This window comes from Oreochromis aureus, linkage group 3 (genome assembly GCF_013358895.1).
Source record: "Oreochromis aureus strain Israel breed Guangdong linkage group 3, ZZ_aureus, whole genome shotgun sequence".
Classification (NCBI taxonomy): domain Eukaryota; kingdom Metazoa; phylum Chordata; class Actinopteri; order Cichliformes; family Cichlidae; genus Oreochromis; species Oreochromis aureus.
In genome coordinates, this window is record NC_052944.1 from 23157530 (window position 1) to 23176508 (window position 18979).

The 18979-nt window shown below is 38.9% G+C and overlaps 1 long non-coding RNA gene across 2 annotated transcripts; it reads right to left on the minus strand.

Moving 5' to 3' along the window:
* Positions 1 to 915: 915 nt before the first annotated feature.
* On the minus strand, positions 916 to 16782 carry LOC120439456. Of its 2 annotated transcripts, none has more exons than XR_005612652.1 (5): positions 16625 to 16782; positions 2521 to 2655; positions 2255 to 2386; positions 1619 to 1811; positions 916 to 1364 (listed from the first exon to the last, which is right to left on the minus strand). It is a non-coding gene; the product is annotated as an uncharacterized LOC120439456 (long non-coding RNA). The 2 variants fall into 2 exon arrangements; XR_005612653.1 differs by lacking the exon at positions 16625 to 16782 and adding an exon at positions 4831 to 4934.
* Between the last annotated feature and the right edge of the window lie 2197 nt (positions 16783 to 18979).

Below are 18979 nucleotides of genomic sequence, written 5' to 3' on the forward strand. Positions count from 1 at the left end.
ACATACTGGATGAATTGGATTGAGGTAATACTGACATTGAGGTCAGAAAAGAGCTAAAGACCTCTTCTTTGGGTTTGCTCATTATTATTTTTTTCACCTTGTTAGCCTTAACACATGGCCAAAGCTCTGTTAGCGAGACCACGCTACTCTGATCAGTCCCTGCGGATAGTCTAAGAAGAAGCCATGCGTGGCAGCCAAACAAGGAACAGGAGGAGTGAAGCACCAACTTTTTTCGGGTGGGAAGTTGGCGCTTTCAGGCATTTTACCCATCACAGGAATGTGAAATAATTGGCGCGGGGTACGACGATTGTTACACTGTTTCAGCTCCTCATCACTCGGCCTTGTTAGATCCCTCACACCAGTGGCGGGTGCACAGAAATGTAAGAATTCTTCAACACCGAGCTAGAGAAATGTAATAAGGGCTCTCATTCACTCTCAGCGTTGGGTGTTTAGAGTCACTTGGTGTGACACAAGTGAATTTTACATTTGGACCAGACAGAAAAATGTGGATTGAGACTGGTTATGGATGGAAACAGACAAGATTTATATAAAAAACATCAAGGTCTGTTTGTTGCTGGTGTTCTTGATGATGAATAGAGGCCTCTTCTAACAATGCTCTGCATGTAGGCAGGAAACTGCACTGTAGTTCATTGATATAAATGGGAGATATTTACATAGCATCGCAGTCTCTGATGTACTGTGATGTAATTCAATGTGCTGATACATGCTTTTTTGCATCGCTACTATTACAACATTACTAACAATATTAGTTTTAGGGCATTCAAGTTTCATGTCAGACGTTAACGTGGTATTAAAAGAGAAAGGTCATATTTCCACTGCACTACCTACACATTTATTGTTTGCATAATCCATGTTTGCATGATATTTTGTGTGAAAGCCACTCGAACATTAAAACACAAGCTTTAATCAACTGCATGTTTGGCTAAGAGTATAGCAAGAAAGCACAGGGGGAAAAAAATCAATAAAACAAGATGATCTCTGTGTAAAATCATTCATAAAGATTGTGTGTTTACTGAACTATTGATTGCCTGAGTGATTCTATACTTCTCTTGCTTGGGTTATTTTGAATTTGGGCGTTATCTCTGTGTGGGATGTTTGAGTCACGTAACATTATACAGTAGAATGTGTGGATTAAATCTAGTCATGTTCATACATAGAGATGTGTGAGGTTGAGTAACTTTTGTTGCCACTAATAGCCCATCCATCCGTTTTCTTCCACTTCTTCAATTCAGGATCACAGAGGAAGCTCTGGAGGCCATCCCAGCTGCCATAGGGTGAGAGGTGGGGTACATCTCAGAAAAGTCACAGGGCTATCACATAGAGACGGATGCTCACATTTGCACCTACAAAGAGTTTAGAGTCACCATTTAAGCTAACCCCATCTTTAAACTGTGTACAAAACACTGCACCGCCGCGCGTCCAAAACTAACTGTGGCAAATTAATTTTAAAAAAGATCTACAAAGATACGATGAAATAGGAGGCATTAAAAACAGTTAAGACATGACGTGAAAATCGATGAGGTCATCTGTTGACCAATTTGGGCGATAGGCGAACTACAGTGGGCCCAGTGTGGGTGGCAGAAGAGTCTTAATGTACCTCATGACGAGCCTCTCGAAGAACTTCATCATGATGGGTGTGAGTGCAATGGGGCGGTAGTGATTGAGGAAGGACACTGAGGACTTCTTTGGCACAGGAAGGACGGTGGTGGCCTTGAGGCCCATTGGGATGACAGCAGTGCTCAGGGAGAGGTTGAAGATGTCAGTGAGGACATGTGTCAGCTGGTCATCATCTTAGGATCAGAATTAATAATCATAGTATCAATATATGGACTCACAAATTTCAGCAAAATCATTGTTTCATTGTAGACTCTACAGGATTCCCTGCAAAAGTCTAAATCAGGCCTTAGTGTAACCTGAAAATATAGTGAGAATGACTTGCTTTTTTCATTTCATTCAGCCTGACATTTTTCTTTTATGACATATCAATTCCCAGAAACATACATACTCTCAACTACAATGCAGTCTGTGTAAAAGAAGTGCTGATAGAGCAGTCTAGAGGAAAGAGAATGTAGAACAGCCACTGCAACTATCAGCTTTCTGATAGAAATGTTACCAAGAGCTCCGGCTAGATATCAGGTGCAGCAGTAATTCTGGCAGACCAACTGATCTAAATAACATCCCACAATATTTAAGGCTCAGCTGCACTGTATCTGCAAGCCAATTTGCAACCCACCTCCACCCCAGGTCTTCCTTTTATCCTGTCGAACTTGATCAGCATCACGTCTGTTGTTATTAAGGTGTGTTCTGTGCTGTAGTCTTGCTACTGAGCCTCAGAACAGAGCCAAAACACCAATCCGTAAGGACTCTGAAAAAAGCAATGCATAGTACATAGAGAGTTAAATGCAAGCAAAGCAGATAATCTCACATTTAATTTGAGAAACAGAGACAAATCTGGATAATAATGAGGTCTGTACGATGGTTTAAGAGAAGAGCGCCTACCCGCTGTCAGGATTTTCAGTTATGTGAGGTTTTGACTGCATGCATAACTGTGTTACTTTTCTGTAATGGTTCCCAACTGAGCGGCTGGTAAAACACATCAGATCCACCCAGCACATCGTCTCCCTGGGTGCTCGTCTAAAAAAAAAGAAAAGAAAATGCAATAAATCTGTGGGGTAAAGGCCATGGTTCATCAGATGCCTCCCCACATGCTTTATGTCTCGTCCAAGTTTGTGTCCCTCCTCTAGTTACACCTCATTAAAGTAACAAGTTTACCCCTGGTGATCACGCGCACCGTCACACACCTAACCTTTAAGTTGAAACAAAAGAAATCATCTCACAACTTGTTTTGGCTGTGGACCCTCCTTAATTAACTACAATCACATGAATGTGGCATTTCAATGTGACTTAGATCATGTCTGCCTCTATTTTTCCCCCCATTGTGAATCGGGGCCTGAGGTGTGGAGGGAGCCATGATAATTATGATAAGTGATTTGTGCCCACTCATGCAACTCCTCGAGGTAAGCCTCTTTGATGTCCTTTGCTTAGCCGCCTCACTTATTTTCCTCTGCTAAGCTTGCATTCTCATAAAGACACCACTTACTGCTCTAATAGTGCTACTTTTAATCTCAGAGGATTGGCCCTTTTTCTTTTCTTTCTTTTTAACCTGATTGGTGTTTTACTGTGAATTGGATTGTTTTAGGGGAAAAGCCACTTGTTCCAAACTCTGCAATTGAAGTTCAGTGTTTCAGTTTGTTTGACTGAAAGACGTGGAGGGTTTTTGGGGGGACAATGAGAGTAGCAGCAGCATCAGCCACCAGGTGTCCATTCTAATGGCTACACTCTGCCACCCAGCCCTTCACTTCTCCTCCTCAGTGTTAAAAAGAGGCTGGCGGGCATGCATTTGATATGTTAAAGGTAGATGGCTGAAGAGTGCTGACTTTGCATAGTACTCTAAAGATAGAGGAGGATATATGGAGGTAGAGGGAAAGGGAGGGGGAGGTGGTAAAGAGATGCTGAACTCTCCCTCTCGTCTCCTGGAAGCAGGCCAAGTGTGGGCCTTCAGAAGGCTTGTTAATGATGCAGTGTTGCCAAGTGGCAGATTTTTAAAAGCTGCTTGCCATAAATCTTGCTCTCCATCTGAGCGTACATGTCAGCACAGGCACTGACAGGTGCCATGTGGCGACAAGTGCCATCGTCAACACCCATCTCCCTCATATAGCCCTCCCCCCCATCATCCCCTCCTCCCGGAGTATCACACAGTCCGGTGGCAAAGTATAAATAACACCTTGAGATACTGTGAGAGCGCTGGAACAGTGCAGAATTTGTCTCCAGGTCTTCTAATAATGAAAAGTTTTCGAAGTGTCCCTCAAATTTGGCAGCAATTTCCTTCTCTGCTCAGGTGTCAGCGATGAGGTGTGTGCTGGAATGTAGTGAGCATGTTTGTCCGTACGAGCGCATGAATAATCCATCCGTGTTGTGTGCATGTGTATCCGAAAAAGAGCCTGAGGTACAACCAGTTCCTGCCCTCCTGGGAAAAACGATCAGGTTTGGGAGAGCCATCAAGTTTTGCAGTGCACTGAGCAGCTCAGTCAATATTTCCACTGTTAGCGGGAGTGACTCACACAGGTTTACTTTCTGGAGCGTTATATTTTAAGCTGGCAGGAAAGCTGATGTACCTTCTCGCCACAATACGCTTATTTTCTTGCCATTGTAATTTTGCAAGCACTATAACGACAGCTCATTTTATGTGGAAGAAAGTGAGCGTGTGATTCTCTCTACCACGTTTTCATTTTCAGCTCATTGCTGGGGATGTTTGGTCAGTCTTCAATAATAGATATATTTAAGGCAAAAACAGTCTTTAAATTTTCATGAATATAGAATGTTTTCAGATGAAATCACAATCAAATACAGGAATCAAATACATGGGAATTCAAATCAGTGGAGTGATGTTGCTTTATGTGATGCTTGTAATGCCTAATGTTAGCCAGTGTTAATTGGTATTGTTGTGTCACCGATGCTGCTAATCCCACTTCTTCACAGAAGCAACTTTGTGCTTCCTGTCATACAAATGCTGTACTTACAAAGGAATTATTTTTTAGTTCTGCTTACCATTTAGTCAAGTCCATTTAATCTATTATACACATTTAAAACAACTGCATAAGCTACCGCAGCATTTTAGCTAGGTAAAAGGAGCGCTAATTTTAGCTCTGACTAGCTCAAAATAGCTCACTTACCCATGATGTCTTAAAATACAGCCATCAGAATGGTTTATAACAGTCAAACGGTTTTTGTGGAACAATAAATTCTCACCTGTTCAAGAACCGAGACCAAGAGGACACCTGGTGTAACTCAGTGCTATTGAGTTGCTATTAGCGCTAGCTAGCTAATAGCAACAAATGCTTGACAGTCATGGTTATATGTTACTGTTTTATGGTATCCTTGATTTGAGAACAGATGCTGTCAAAATTCAAACACAAGACAAGTGAATCCAGATATTTAGCAGTTTAGTGTACCTTATGAAAGCTATTAGCAGCAATAGTTCAGAAATAATTATATCCTCCCTCCTGCTCAATTTAGTTAAACTGTGGAGGAAAAATAAAGAATGAATGATCTCATTTTTATCGAAGTATCTGGCTGTCTATGAATTTCTTTCCTTTTTTTAAAAACAAAACTTCTTTCCAAAGACAGTCAGAGGAATACTTCCTGAATAAGTGTTATATTTTTTTCAGTACCAGTTTTCTGTTGCATATGGTACCCTCTGGGATTTGACCGTCTGTCTGCCATTACTGCCAAAATGCACTCAAAAATAGATTTAGGACTTAATCTGGTCATTGGTCAAGAAGTAAATGTAGAGCAGGTCTGTCTGTAAAATCACACTTTAATAGTTTTATATTTATATTCTGTATGGATAAAACAAATCTAATATGCAGAGGCACCTTTAAATCTGCCTTTGCTCTGAGCTAAACCAGCTGTGTTCTGCTACTCGCAGGCTTATGCTAAGCTAAAGTTACTGCCTCCTGGTTTCCCAAACATGAGAGTGCATACTGTTGTACTTTCAAGAAAGAATATAAGAAAATTTACCAAAATTTTCACATAATGCAGTTTTGCTTGCAGTTAAGCTGTATTATTGACTACAGGCAACTAAAGCTTCATTGCTAAGAAGTATTTGCTGTAATATTATATGCTCTGGCTCTAATTCTAATAGCAGGGTTTATATATGCAGTTCTTCCAAACTGCATGCACTCTACACATTTAGTCTGGGGCATTAAAAGTATGTTAAAAGGGCATTTAACCATGCAACCAACCGCTTCCTCTGTAAATGAGAATGTAAACCCGTGATAAGTGTTGGACAGTGTGGAGTTTTTGATAGAAAGGCAGCTGAGAAATGGCTCCTTTACCTCTTCCTCTCTCTCTCTCTCTCTCTCTCTCTCTCTCTCTCACTTTTGCTCTGACTCTCTCTTCAATCTCTGTAATGCAGAGAAGAGCCCTGAGATCTTTTTTTTGTGCAGACACAAGCAAAAAGCTGCATTAAGACGACAGAGGACATTGGAGAAGTAAGCTGATGAGGAAAATCAGGGAAGAAAAATGGGAAAGGATGTCTCCGCTTCACCTTTAGAAAGAGAGTTCTGTAAATGCAGGCATAGGCTGCTCCCCTAATATAACACAGTCTTAAACAGGCTATTAGAAACAGTAGTGAAACGCACTTCACTACTCGTTTTTTTAAGATTATAAATCCAGCCAATCTGATTCCCAGGGAATCAAATAATGCTGCTTTGTCGTGCTTTGGCATTTCCCAGATATGTGCATCCTTAGATGTCTTGGATTGGGAGCCTGGATGCTCTTGTTTACGTCAAACTCGGAACGCTTAAAGTCTAATTTGAAAAACCAGCATCGTCTGCGTATGAAATTTGGATCCAAAGACCATTAATTAGGAGGCAATGGCATTGTTCCTGATTGGGACTCATGTGTAGCAGTTAGTTTGTGCTTTTCTTTTCAATTTAGGTGCCAAAATTACATGGTTAGGTTGAAGAGTCCATCTTGTTTTGGATTAAAAATATTAGTAATATTAACCCTGCACATAGCAAAATTATGCTTATGGCTACACAGTGACAGAGACTTGTACAGCATCATTAATGTGGCTGCATTAAGGCATCAGCACAAAAGTAAGTATTTGCCGACCTGAGAAGAAGGACGGCCTCCTCTTTTGATTTTCTCCCATATCTGGAGGCTAGAAACTCTGGCATAAGAAAGCAATGCAATGCATATGGTAATAACACTATAAGGATGGTGGGTGTTTGTCTGTCAGTGTGTGTGCATGAGTGTGGGTGCACATACTGTATGTACAAGTAGGCATATAGGTGAATCAGTATTTCTGAGTCACCCGCCCTGCCTTGTATTGTTGGGGGACGCGTGGGAGTGATTCACCATTGTGCCTCCGTATCTCTGTTGCCAGCTTGGCTGTCCCTTCACTGCTGATCTGTGAGATTTAGAATTGCTCCCAGAGTGCTTTTCTAATCTTTTCTCGTTCTCTTTTCAGGAGAAATGTAACCTGCAGTCAGAGTATTTCCCTTTGGTGGCTTCATACATGTTTATTGGCTGTTTTTATTTTATTCTTTTCTTTTTAAGTTCAAGAGTAATGGATTGAGATGTTCGTCCGGAGTATAAAAAGTGTTACGTTGTTTCTCTTTTTATTTCTGTTAAGCTCGCCACGAACTTCCTCCTATTCCTTCCGAACTTGATTTAAGAAACGCAGTGAGGTGCTGTGTCAGATGTCAGTGCAGCAGATTTTTTTAATAAGCTTGTTAATTTCATTAAAACAGAGCTTGAGGGATTTCTGGGAAGAGGTGCTTGACATCTCACAAGCATCACAACCCTGGGCTTCAGTCTGCTCTGTAAGTGGTCTGCCAGCTCATAAAAAATACATTGGACAGTGGGCAGTCTGCTGATGAGAGGCACTTTCTTCTGTCTCTGTTTGCCTGACGTCCAATTAGCTTTGAGAAACAAGCTAACCCGTAGCTGCCATTTAGCCCAAACCACCAACAGCGCCTCCAAGATATCGAGACATGACATAATGAATGCAATCAACAATAATTAGGGGGAATGATGGGCTCTCACTTTGAGGCGTCATTAAGAAGGAAAGGCTGGTGCTGCACTGCCAGTGACCTCTACCTCCTTAAACACTCCCCGCCATCAGGAAAACGGACCTCCCGCTGTGTCATAATCTTTCATGTAAGACATTTCACAAAACTAGGAGAGTCTTAAAGGGACGTAACACCACAATAAAAATACTACTAATGAAGCTGTTTTGCTAAAGTTGTTTGGATTAATTTCTTAAGCTTAATTAGAATTATTTAAGAAGCACAGAGTTATTTAAGCTTGTAAGTCTACTTCAGCTTAGATAAGGTACAAAAAAACGGAAACACTGAAACATACAGTATAAATGACAACATCTTATGAATTCCCTGTTATTGTGTTCTGAATCTGAATGCATAGTAAGCTTGATTTTGGGGAACATGTGGACTAAAAGTGGGTTTAAAGATGCTCGTTGTGACTTCTCAACTGTGCACAGTACGTCACAGATTTTTAATAGTGTGTGAAAGTTTATTCTTCACAATACACTCAGTGGCCACTATGTTAGTTACACTTTTTCCAGTTTCAAAAGAAATATTTAGTCAGCCAATCAAAGTCCAGCAACTCAATTTACTAATGTTATCATGGTCAAGATGACTTAAACCAAGCATCAGAGTGACTTTGAATGTGACATGGTTGTTGGTAGTGGCGGGCGGATCAATCCAAATATCGATTGTATCGATACCAAGTGGGCATCGGTATCGGATCGATACTAGCCTGGTGAGATCGATTCTTTACTTTAAGTTAGGCTCTTGTTTGCAATGCTGTGGTTTCAGCAAAGACGAAAGAGCCAGGTCACCGGACTCGCCGCTCCTGTGTCAGCGCAGTGCAGGCACACTTTGCTCACCCTCCCCCCTCTTGTGTTTAGATGTAGCGCCATCACGTGACGTGACTTAGACGCTTTGGGGGGGTTTACTGGTTTGCGTGCACTTTTATTTAAGATTTTCTAAAATAAAAAAATTATAATATTAATTTCCTATAAGCATTTTCTATTTAATTATAAACTTCGTCCTAATTATGTCCTGGCTTTTAACTATTTAATAATAAAACAGGAAACATCATAAAAAAAACACTTAAGGTCATGAAAATTAATTGAGATTTAGCAATTCAATGACGCATCCACCTTATTTATTGAAAAGTATCGGTATCAGCGATACTGGCCCATATTTACTTGGTATTGGATCGATACCAAAATATGCAGTATTGCACACCACTAGTTGTTGGTGCCAGACGGTCAACTATTTGAGAGACTGTTGGGATTTTCCCCATGCAACCATCTCTTGGTTCTTAGAGAATGGTGGAAAAGTGAAAATATCCATTGATCGTCAGTTATCTTATAGTAAATGTCTTGTTGGTGCCAAGATCAGATGTCAGAGGAGAATGGGAAAATTGCTTTGAGCTAATAGAAAAGAGCCATAACTCAAAAAGCCACTCATTACAACCAAGGTATGCAGAAGAGCATCTCTACAGCAGCAGAAGACCACACTGGTTGCCACTCCTGTCAGCTAAGAATAGGAAACTGAGGCTACGATTCACACAGGCTCACCTAAACAATAAGAGACTGGAAAAACTGGTCTGGACTATCATGTCAACATGGACAAAAAAAGGAAATATTTCCTGCAGCTTGTTTAATCTATGGCGCAAAGAATCAGACGGCCAACTGGGGTCCAAATCGGTACTAGCAAGTGTGCACTCCTACAGTTATTGGAGTGAAAGAAGAAAGTTTCATTTTGGTAGATTTTACTTATGATATTTGATCTCATGGCTCTTGTGGTGAAAGAATCCTTCAAATACTCCTTTGTATTGCCAAGATGGTTATCTATTAGAAAACATTCTGAGATGGTTAAAATCCATATTAGGTAACAAATAGAAAATAATTTATTTTAAGTTGAATCTCTGCTTCACTTCCAAAATATTTTGGGCGAATCTAGTAATGAGAAAAAGCTGAATGTGAATCACGCAGACTGTCCACTTCTCTGGACTGACCTTAACAGAGACTGTTAGTTTAGAAAAGCAGAACAAGGGGGTAGCCAGGTGAGGAAGGCCAGGACACAACCACACTCCACCAGAATACCAAACAGACGGTGTAACCTGTGGGTGAAAAGGAGAGAGCATGTCTGTGAAAGGTGGTGCTTGATGCTCCGCTACAAAGGGTTTCAGGTTGATGGAGATCAATAAAAAGAGGTGCAAAGAGACACTACAGGCATGAACCATCTCAGACGTGTCTTGAGACTTTCAGTATACTAGATTATTGTTATTTATATTTTTAGAGCATTCATAAGGATCTGCTTTAAATTTCACAGATAATCTTTTAGATGGAAAACGTAATTGATCTTTAACCAACCTCAACCTGTATTGAGACGGGTGACATTTGGAAAAACACACGTATGAGTGAAAGATGTGAAGAACGAGCTCTGATTAGAAGGCCGTGGGTGTATTCTCATGAGCCCTGAATATGAAAGATGTGAGACTGCAACTGTTGTGAAAGAGGGAAAAGTTATTACTTGCTGTCTGAAGCAATTTGTATTAAAAGCAGTTTGCATCTGAATATCTGGCTATGTGAATGCAATTAATGTGAGCAGTTGTGCCATGAAATATGAACCGGGTGGCAGAAAACATTTCCACTGAGATTCACTTCCCACAGTTTCTGTCTTATTTATGCTGAGTTTTTAAAGTCAGGGGTTTGGTGACACACGCACGGATTAGTAAATGTTAAGCAACGAATTTACTGTGGAATACCATCAGTCTGTTCATACTAATGAGATTAAATCACATAATAACTGAAGATTTATGCTGAAACTTCAGTTTTCTTATTTAATCACATGAAAAATACATTTTCATGTGTTTAGTTGGGGCTTTGACTTGGCGTGTCAAACGGTACATGTTTAGGTGGTGACAGAGCATCCTGTATTTTAAATGATTTTTAACCCCTGTTTCTCTATACACAAAAAGAGAAAAAGACATGATTTATTCATGTGTTTTTGTACTTAAGCATTCAGTTTAGGTTTTAGGCACATGAAACCTAATGCAATTTTTAAAAAAGCACTTCTTCCAGGCACCTGCTGAAACTCAGATTAAAAAAATGACCACAAGTATAAAGGCCTAGCCTTTTCTTTGCATTCAAGCGCATATGTTTAATTCAATTTTGACTGTATTTAATATTAACATATTGGTGGGAGAGGTTCTTTTCTGCTGCTGCAGACAGCCTTTTAATCAGTTTAATTTTCTCTCCTTCACTAAGTATTTTCCATTCACAGCACAGCTTTTGGAACATGTGGCTCATGCAGCAGAATTAGAGGTTATTTAATTTAATCTGTGCTACATGCCCTCTCCCTCCCCTTTCCTGCTTAAATTACCCAAAATGCAACACAAACACCAAAAGTTGGTCTGATTTTTTTCATTATCCTATTACCAGCTAAGCAGCAACCTCCATAGCTAAATAAATAAATAATGCATAAGAAAAATGCCAAGGAGGAAGTACCAAAAGCTGAAGTTCTTGAAGTGACCACTTGAGGTTGGCTCCAAATCCCAACTGAGGTGTTGCAATCGCATGACCATTAATCGCATGACCATTAATCACGTGACGTTAACTTGTCAACCATTTTGGACATGTGACAATTATGGTGAAAATTTAGGAACAAGTACTAAATAAGGTCCCAGGTACAGAGGCTGGGAGATAAGTCCATGACCATCTGGCAACTGTGTATTACCCAAAAATGTCTTTGCGGTTGTTTTCATTGCTAGCAGACTGCAGCAGCTACCAGGTGTTTGCATGGAACATGCTGACTTGAGTAGGGAAACTCGGAAAAGTGCAGCCAAAAATTGGCATAGTTCACTTTCAAAGTGGAAGTTGCCCATTTTGAAACGCGTTGGCAGAAGAACTGAGGCATTTGTTTTACTTTAAAAGTGAGTGTGACATGTTTCTTTTTTCAGTTATAGTTATAGTTTTTTAAGCTGCACCACCGCTCAGTGAGTACTTGCAAATGTCTGCAAGTGTTTGCAAACAAGTAGCCTTCTTCTTTGCAAACTGCAGGCAACCATTACAATCTGCTAGTGATCAAACCAATCATGGGGAAGTTTTTGATGTGACGGTGTCTTTTCTTTCGCCTCGTGACAGCCAGCAATCAACAAAAACCAAGAACCAGTTGAAGAATATACATGTTTTCCTCATGATCATTGCTGTCATTGTTATATCATGGCAGACAACTCACTCAAGTGCACATGACTTTACATGAGTCAAAGTTACCATACAAATAAGCAAATAAAGGAACATTTTACTCTACAGGTAATTTTACCCTTCACTACAATATTGCTAGGTGATCTCCTTATAGGTCACCAGATTAAACCTCCCTAAGGAAATACTAGTAATGTATTCAGTAGTTAGCACTTAGTAGTTATTTCTTTGTCATATAAAGTATCACAGATGGATATGGGTATCGTGACATCATCAAGTCTCACTGTGAAGCCTTTAAGATGAGAATTTCTCCGTCACCATCTCAATCGCAAAAAGCTGTATGTGACAAGGTTGGTTAGAAAAATAGTATGCGATTCCATACCACAGATAACCTTTAATTTTTAAACATAGTATGACCAAGAGTTAAAATATAGACTTAATTTTTTATTCAATTTGTCCCAAGTAGGTAACTGAGCCCATTATCTCAGTATCAAAGTGTTTAAAAAGGTCAAGCAATGAAGACTTTTTCCCAAAGATTTCCATAGGACCAAAAATCCTTTTGCAACCACAGATATCTGATGGCCTTCAGATGCATTTCAGGTTTAAGGCACTTCTTAATTAGCTTCATTTTTCCAGCATGGAGGCAACGTCCATGATAATACGTCCGTATTCACTGCTCCCTCAGAAGGACACTAAAAATGTTCTACATTTTTGAACTGATTTACTAGCACTCTTCCACACCTGCAAGCAGATTTTTCCACGTGAAATCAGCAGTGTTACCCTTTAAATAAAGGTTAGATTAATTGGGTTTCTTTCTTTCTTTTTTTTAAAAGAAACTTCAGCTGACTAACACAACTCCTTTCATACTGTGCTGCACAGATTTTCATTCAAGCTGAATTCTAATTTTTCCCTTTTTTATTAGTCCAAAACCATATGTCTCTCCTGCCATCTGTGTGATGGTGTAAAGCAAGGATGGAGCATATTATTGAACGCTAAAGACATCAAATAAAATGATGAATCTCAAAGAAAAAAAAAACTTCAAGGAGATTAATTAGGCAGTGCAATGCTGTTGATTGGTCTATAAAAAAAATTGAATGGTATTTAAGGGAATGTGCAGACTCTCAAGCAATCAAAACATGTCCTGCCATTTATGTGCTCAAGTTTTAAAGGATAATCAAAGAAGCCAGCACTGCCAGGGTGCACAGAGTGTGCCAAGAAATCACTGTAATGTACCGGGTTTAACATTCAATCATATTTTGCACGAATTGGGTCTTGATCAGTGAGTAGCTCTGTTTTTTGAACACTGGTTTAAAGAGCCAAGGCTGAAATCAATCGGCATGCTATCGAATTATGCAGAAAATCATATAAAACAATGGACAACCGTGTACAACTAACCTTAATGTATGTTTCCAAGTCTAAATAAGGCTTAGGTTTAGACAATCAAGTCACAAGAGAAAAATATACTTGATTTTGCTAACTGATGTTTCTTTGCCAAACTTGTTTTTTTTTTTAAATAAGTACTACATAGTTTGGTTAGCACACTTCAGTCTAGCTGGATTGTGAAACTTTTGTCTAGGAAGAATGATGCAAAGGTGAGAAAAGAATTAGGATAACCGTCACAGCCATCCTGTCAGTGCGCTGATAATCAAACTGAATTGCTAATGGTTTCACATTTGTCATTTACTCAGACATCACTTTCAGCTCATATGAAAGACATATTAAGAGTGGTTGAAGTGGCACCTCTTGAAGCTGAACAAAAAACAAAAAAACAATTAAAATGTTTGTATCTACTGGTGAACGTAGCTCACGTAGCTCAATAATCAGAGCTTGAGTACATATAAAGGACACTGTAGCACCTTGTTCAGCCTCTCATGACTTTGGTGGTTGCAGGTATGTGCATCAGTATGCATGTACAGACTAATTGTTCACAAGTTCACTGTTTAGTGACTTCCTTCTTACTCAAGCTTGATCCCGGTGTTTGTGGGCCAAGTACGCCTCATCCCTTGGTGACCTTGTGTTTTGCTGCGTAGTGCTCGAGTAGGGTGGGAAGGGCTGCAGCAATTAAGTTTGGTATTTTGGACTGTGGTAGGGTGGGCCCCAGATAACATTTGTTTTTCTTTATAGATTTCCCTGCTATTTGGCCTTAGGCCTGTTATTGTATTTTTATTTTGGCTTTTATCTGCTGTATCGTTAGCAGTACAAGTATCTTGCATTTTATTGCAGTGTTTTGCTTTGCTGTACCTCTGTTCATTTGATTACCTTGAAAAATTAATCATGTTTGTCTGAGTTATAACTCTCAGTTTTTTATTTAGTTTCTCTCCTTGGTGAGCTGATGTGCTGACTTGCTGGGGGGCTAGGTAGCTCTGGTGAGGTCCCCTCCCCACACTTATGCATATGAGCGAAGGCACTGGGACACAAGTATAAAAGGCATTGTTTGCACTGAAGTGGAGCGCACACGGTGAATTGTTGGCAGCACCCCTGAGCACCCCTTCGCATAGACTGCCTCCCAAAGTGGAATCTGCCTAGTTGCATTAATTTTTAAGTCGGGTTGCTTTTTGTAATGATTTTAGATTTTTGCATGTGTGTGTTCTAATAAAGTAACACTATCTGAATTTTTTTAACCAGTTTACTTTTTCTTAGTAGCTCTAGCCTTGTCCTTGGCTTATCACTGTTAAATAAACCTTTATAACACACAATATGTGGATGTGTTTCCTTTGACTTCTTAGTACCTCTTAGTTCCTTTAAAGTTCTTATAGCAGACAGCATGATGCCATGTTGCCTAGCAATGAGCTACAGTGACTTTTTTTGTATTTATGCACCAATATCACTTATTTTGTATGTTTTTTTGTGGCCAACAGCACAAACAGACCAAACTGTACTGTAGCATCAACACGTAGTAGTTTGAATTAACTTGTCAAGTCTCTCCTTCACCACTGTGTGTGTGTGTGTGTGTGTGTGTGTGTGTGTGTGTGTGTGTGTACGTGTTTTGCTAACAATTTAAAATCTACATGGTTTGTTAAACTAATATTTCCTGGGGTGCAGTTTCCGCAGGTGGCATTGTCGGTCTCTTCTCTGTCCTCTCACCACACACTCTAAATCCTGTTGCATACAATTGGTTTCACAGTTTTGATTAAATTGTTCCCATATTTTGATTGATCCATTCTTCATGTTTTTATTCATATTGAAAGAATATGAGCCTAAAGAGCGCTGTGCCTGCTACTTTACTGGAAAAATTTCAGAGTTGAGAAATTGTTTTCTCTATCTAATCAGAGTAAGTCAGAAAAGCTCCAACATTTATCAATGTGAGTTGACTGTACAGTGATCAGATGTACTTTAAATGGGACTGCATAGCATTTTAACCCCTTGGCCAAAAAGGCTGATGGGGTATTGTCGTCACTCTGGCGAGCGGTAAGCGGACACCGAAGTTTGTGAATGGGATAACTCAAGAAGTCACTTAGGACTTGAAAATTGATACCATAGGTGCATCTACTAAAAATGTGGGTGGCCTCAACCTCAGGGCCAAGTTTTCTGAAAATCTTGTGAAGATTCAGAATGAAGCGGCATAGGATTTTTATATTAATACCATAAAATGGTAGGCCCATTTGTGAAAACTACATCAAAGAAAATGAAGCGCAAGAGAAATTATGACGGCTGAAATTGTCTGATATGGCTCAAAAAAGTTATGCTAATCTCTGAATGTATCATTATTGAAACTAAAATTTGTTTACCAGTTCGTTTTATTTTTGTAAGAAGTTAGGAGTTATTTCTGTCTTAAACAGCCCCTGTGGCTGTTTTTTGAAGCTCCTGTTATGGTATGTTTCAAGTTAAATGACCTAGCAAGTGCAGGAAATGTAAATTTCCTAACATGTTTAAAAGGTATTGCTCAAACTATTTTACCTAAACCTAGCTAAGCAGTTTGTGTGTGGGTGTGCTTGTATACTCAGAGTGTGAGCAAGTGACTTTTTCACATCACTCAGTCACTTAACAGTCCACAATAAGAGATCGCTAACATTAGCTTATAACAGATGGTACCTAGCAAAGATAGCATTAGCAAGGTTGTCATCTTTGTTTATTTAAATCATAAGTTTTGTATATACATAGCTGTACTTGCCATAAAATCACAGAAAAACACATTAGTTTATTTAATTGTGGGGGCTTCTCCATGTTTGGCTTTTAAATTTGAACTTTCTGCCCAGTTATCGATAAATATGATTTAGTTAATAAAATTTACACTGAGCCGTTACTTCAGCCACAACTCTCTCCTGCCCACTTCACTTGAACTAAGAAATGAACAGTTGGCATCAGGAACAAATCCATTTCACTCAATTTACCCAAAATGAATATTTGTGTCATTAAAATGTTCATGACTCAGACAACTCTTGAAGCTGCTTTCATTTTTAAATGAAGCCTTTCCTGCCCATTTTTAGGTGAGTGACACCATAATTCACGTTACATCAACCATGACAATTCTGATTAGATCCTTCATTTATAAATTACTTCTAGGTCTCATATCTGGGGATTTGATTTTCTACCATTTATGCTGAGCCTAATCTTGAATTACATCTTTATTCCATGAGGAAGGGTAGAAATGTCAGCCTAGCTATTTTTGCGTACTTTCATCAGCAGTGTGAACACCTATTAGTTTCTCATGTCTCTCTTGGCCTTCTGATCTACATTCATTCTATACTAAATGCCAAAGACATATGTCAGCCTTCTTATTTGTGTGTTTGGTGGTTAGTAGACTTTACCTGGATGAGCCCACCACCCTTTCCCACAGAAATCAATTAAGTCTGTCAATACCTGATTGATCTGCAAGCCAAGGATCGACCCAGTTGTTGGAGGATTAGAGGCGTCGAGGGGAAGGTTACTGTCTTAGCTTTAGCATCTTCATGAACCTTGACATAAATGCACACCATCTCCTCCCAGCTTCCCGGAATAGGGTCTTGTTGGCCTTTGCAGTCTCCAGGAAGCCAACTGTGCTGTAATTGAATAACAGTAAGGCAGCTACATGAGTGGGGCTCAGGAGATGTGTTCCCTCCCCTGTCAATCCACTTAGATGATAAATGGTTCTCACAAAAGGTTTTTAGAGGGTAAAGCTGAAAGGTTTTGCTCAGTGTGACCAGTGAGAACAAACACTCAGCTTGTAAGATGAGGATTAGCATGAAATGACAACTGATAAAGCAATATGAAAAAGTATATATATTATCTATCCTTGTGAGGAAGTTTTTTATATGATTGCATATTATTTCTTGTATAAAACATAAAATACAAGTAATAAAAAAAGAGCTTATACAGTTGGTGGAAAAGTGAATTCAAGGTGAAATGGGAATTTTGGTCTTGGTTGCTGATTGATTGATATTTCATATCTATGACAGGAAAAAGTATGTAAACTGCTGCTTTCAGTATATAGAGTGACACCAATGTGCAACAGAAACTCCATCTAAATGTATGTAGTAACTATCAATCAGGGCAACATATCAACTTGGAGAAATTTTAGTTCATTCCTTAACTCAGCGATGTTGGTGGGTTTCTGCACATCGGCTGCTGTTATGGAAGATGGTAGATGTTTCTATGCAAAAAGAAAAAAAAACAATATGTCGTTTTAGTTCATTACTAAGGGGCTGAAAAAAGTTTCATATACATAAAGGCTAAGAACACCTCATTTTAGCCCAATGTCTTCTGGTTACCATGCACCATAATGAAAAAGAAGTCTCAGTACTTTAGTAAGATGTTATAGGCAGCTAAATGCTAAAAAAATGGTCATTTTAGCCTAGTGCTAGGTGGTTGTGAGGCAATATAATGAGATCAAGTGATTTAGGTAATAACTTTTCAGCGCCTAGCATATGCCTGTGGACCAAGTCTGGTTCTCAGTATCTGATGGTCTAGGAAGAACTCAGAGAAAACCACATAAACTGACATTTTTTGTGTTGCGATTCCCCTTAACATCATGTTCTTCTGCTGAAAGCCATTTTACTATATCATGTACTTTCTTAAGAGTCACTTCACGGACAGGTCATGACAATATCTTTAATAATTTGCTATTGTTATTCAGATTTCATGGTACCATAAAAAAATGAAACTATCTGTCCCAGATGCATCAAGACAGGCTCAAATGGTCATACTCCCACCACTATTTTTTCACAGATGGGATAAAGTTTCAATATTCATGTGGTGTCCTTTAAACCAAACAGTTCTATTTTGGTCTCATTCATCACAAGCCTTGTGATTGTTAGCAAACTGTAGACTTGGAGTGGTATGAATTAATGAAAAAAAGTATCTTTCTCTTTGCAAACCACGCGCAGTAGTGTTATTCAGTGTTCAGACGCTGAACTCGTAAACATTAATATTACCCAATGAGACGGCACTCTAGCAGAAGTTGTTAACATCAGTTTTTACATTGATTCCATAGGTTTACATACTTTTGCTACTGACATTTAGTTGCATTAACGAAATTCGATTCCTTTTAAAAATGTTTAGAATTCAGATCACATTTTTTTCTTTTCTCGTATTGATGTAAAAACACAGTGCTTAACAAATTTAATACAAATACACATGAGGTAAGTTATATATAACGTTTACTGCCCTAAATTAACAGTATTTAAATTAACAGTAATTATTGGTAATTGCCAAATAAAAATTTTTATTTTCTGTAATGTTAACCCACCAATATGCATAAGATCTTTAACCAAAGAGATGTTTTTAATACTAAAGTATAATTACAGCTGTTGTTCATGAATGTTCGAATGTACAATTTCACAAAAAAGCAGAACAAATTGTAACTCATAGTATTATTTTTTGATTTTTGATTTGCATTCCTGAAGAGAAAAATTAACGGTTGAATGGTACTCCTGATTAATTTCTGACTTCTTAAAGAAATCCAGTAAAAACACGAATTCAGTTTATTTGCATGATACATAAAAATATATGTTTTTTAGGTTTAACAAGTTGCTGAATGATTTCTAGATTTTTTGTTGTTGTTTTTATGACTTCACTGTATGAAACAAGAAATACTGCATAATAGGATCTCATATTAATATACGGCATCACAAACTTTCTCCCGCACAGAAATATATCATGCGTGCATCACTGCACCACCCAAGCACAACCGAGTCCTTCTGCTAAGAGGAAATTTAGCTTTATGTGTGATTACAATGA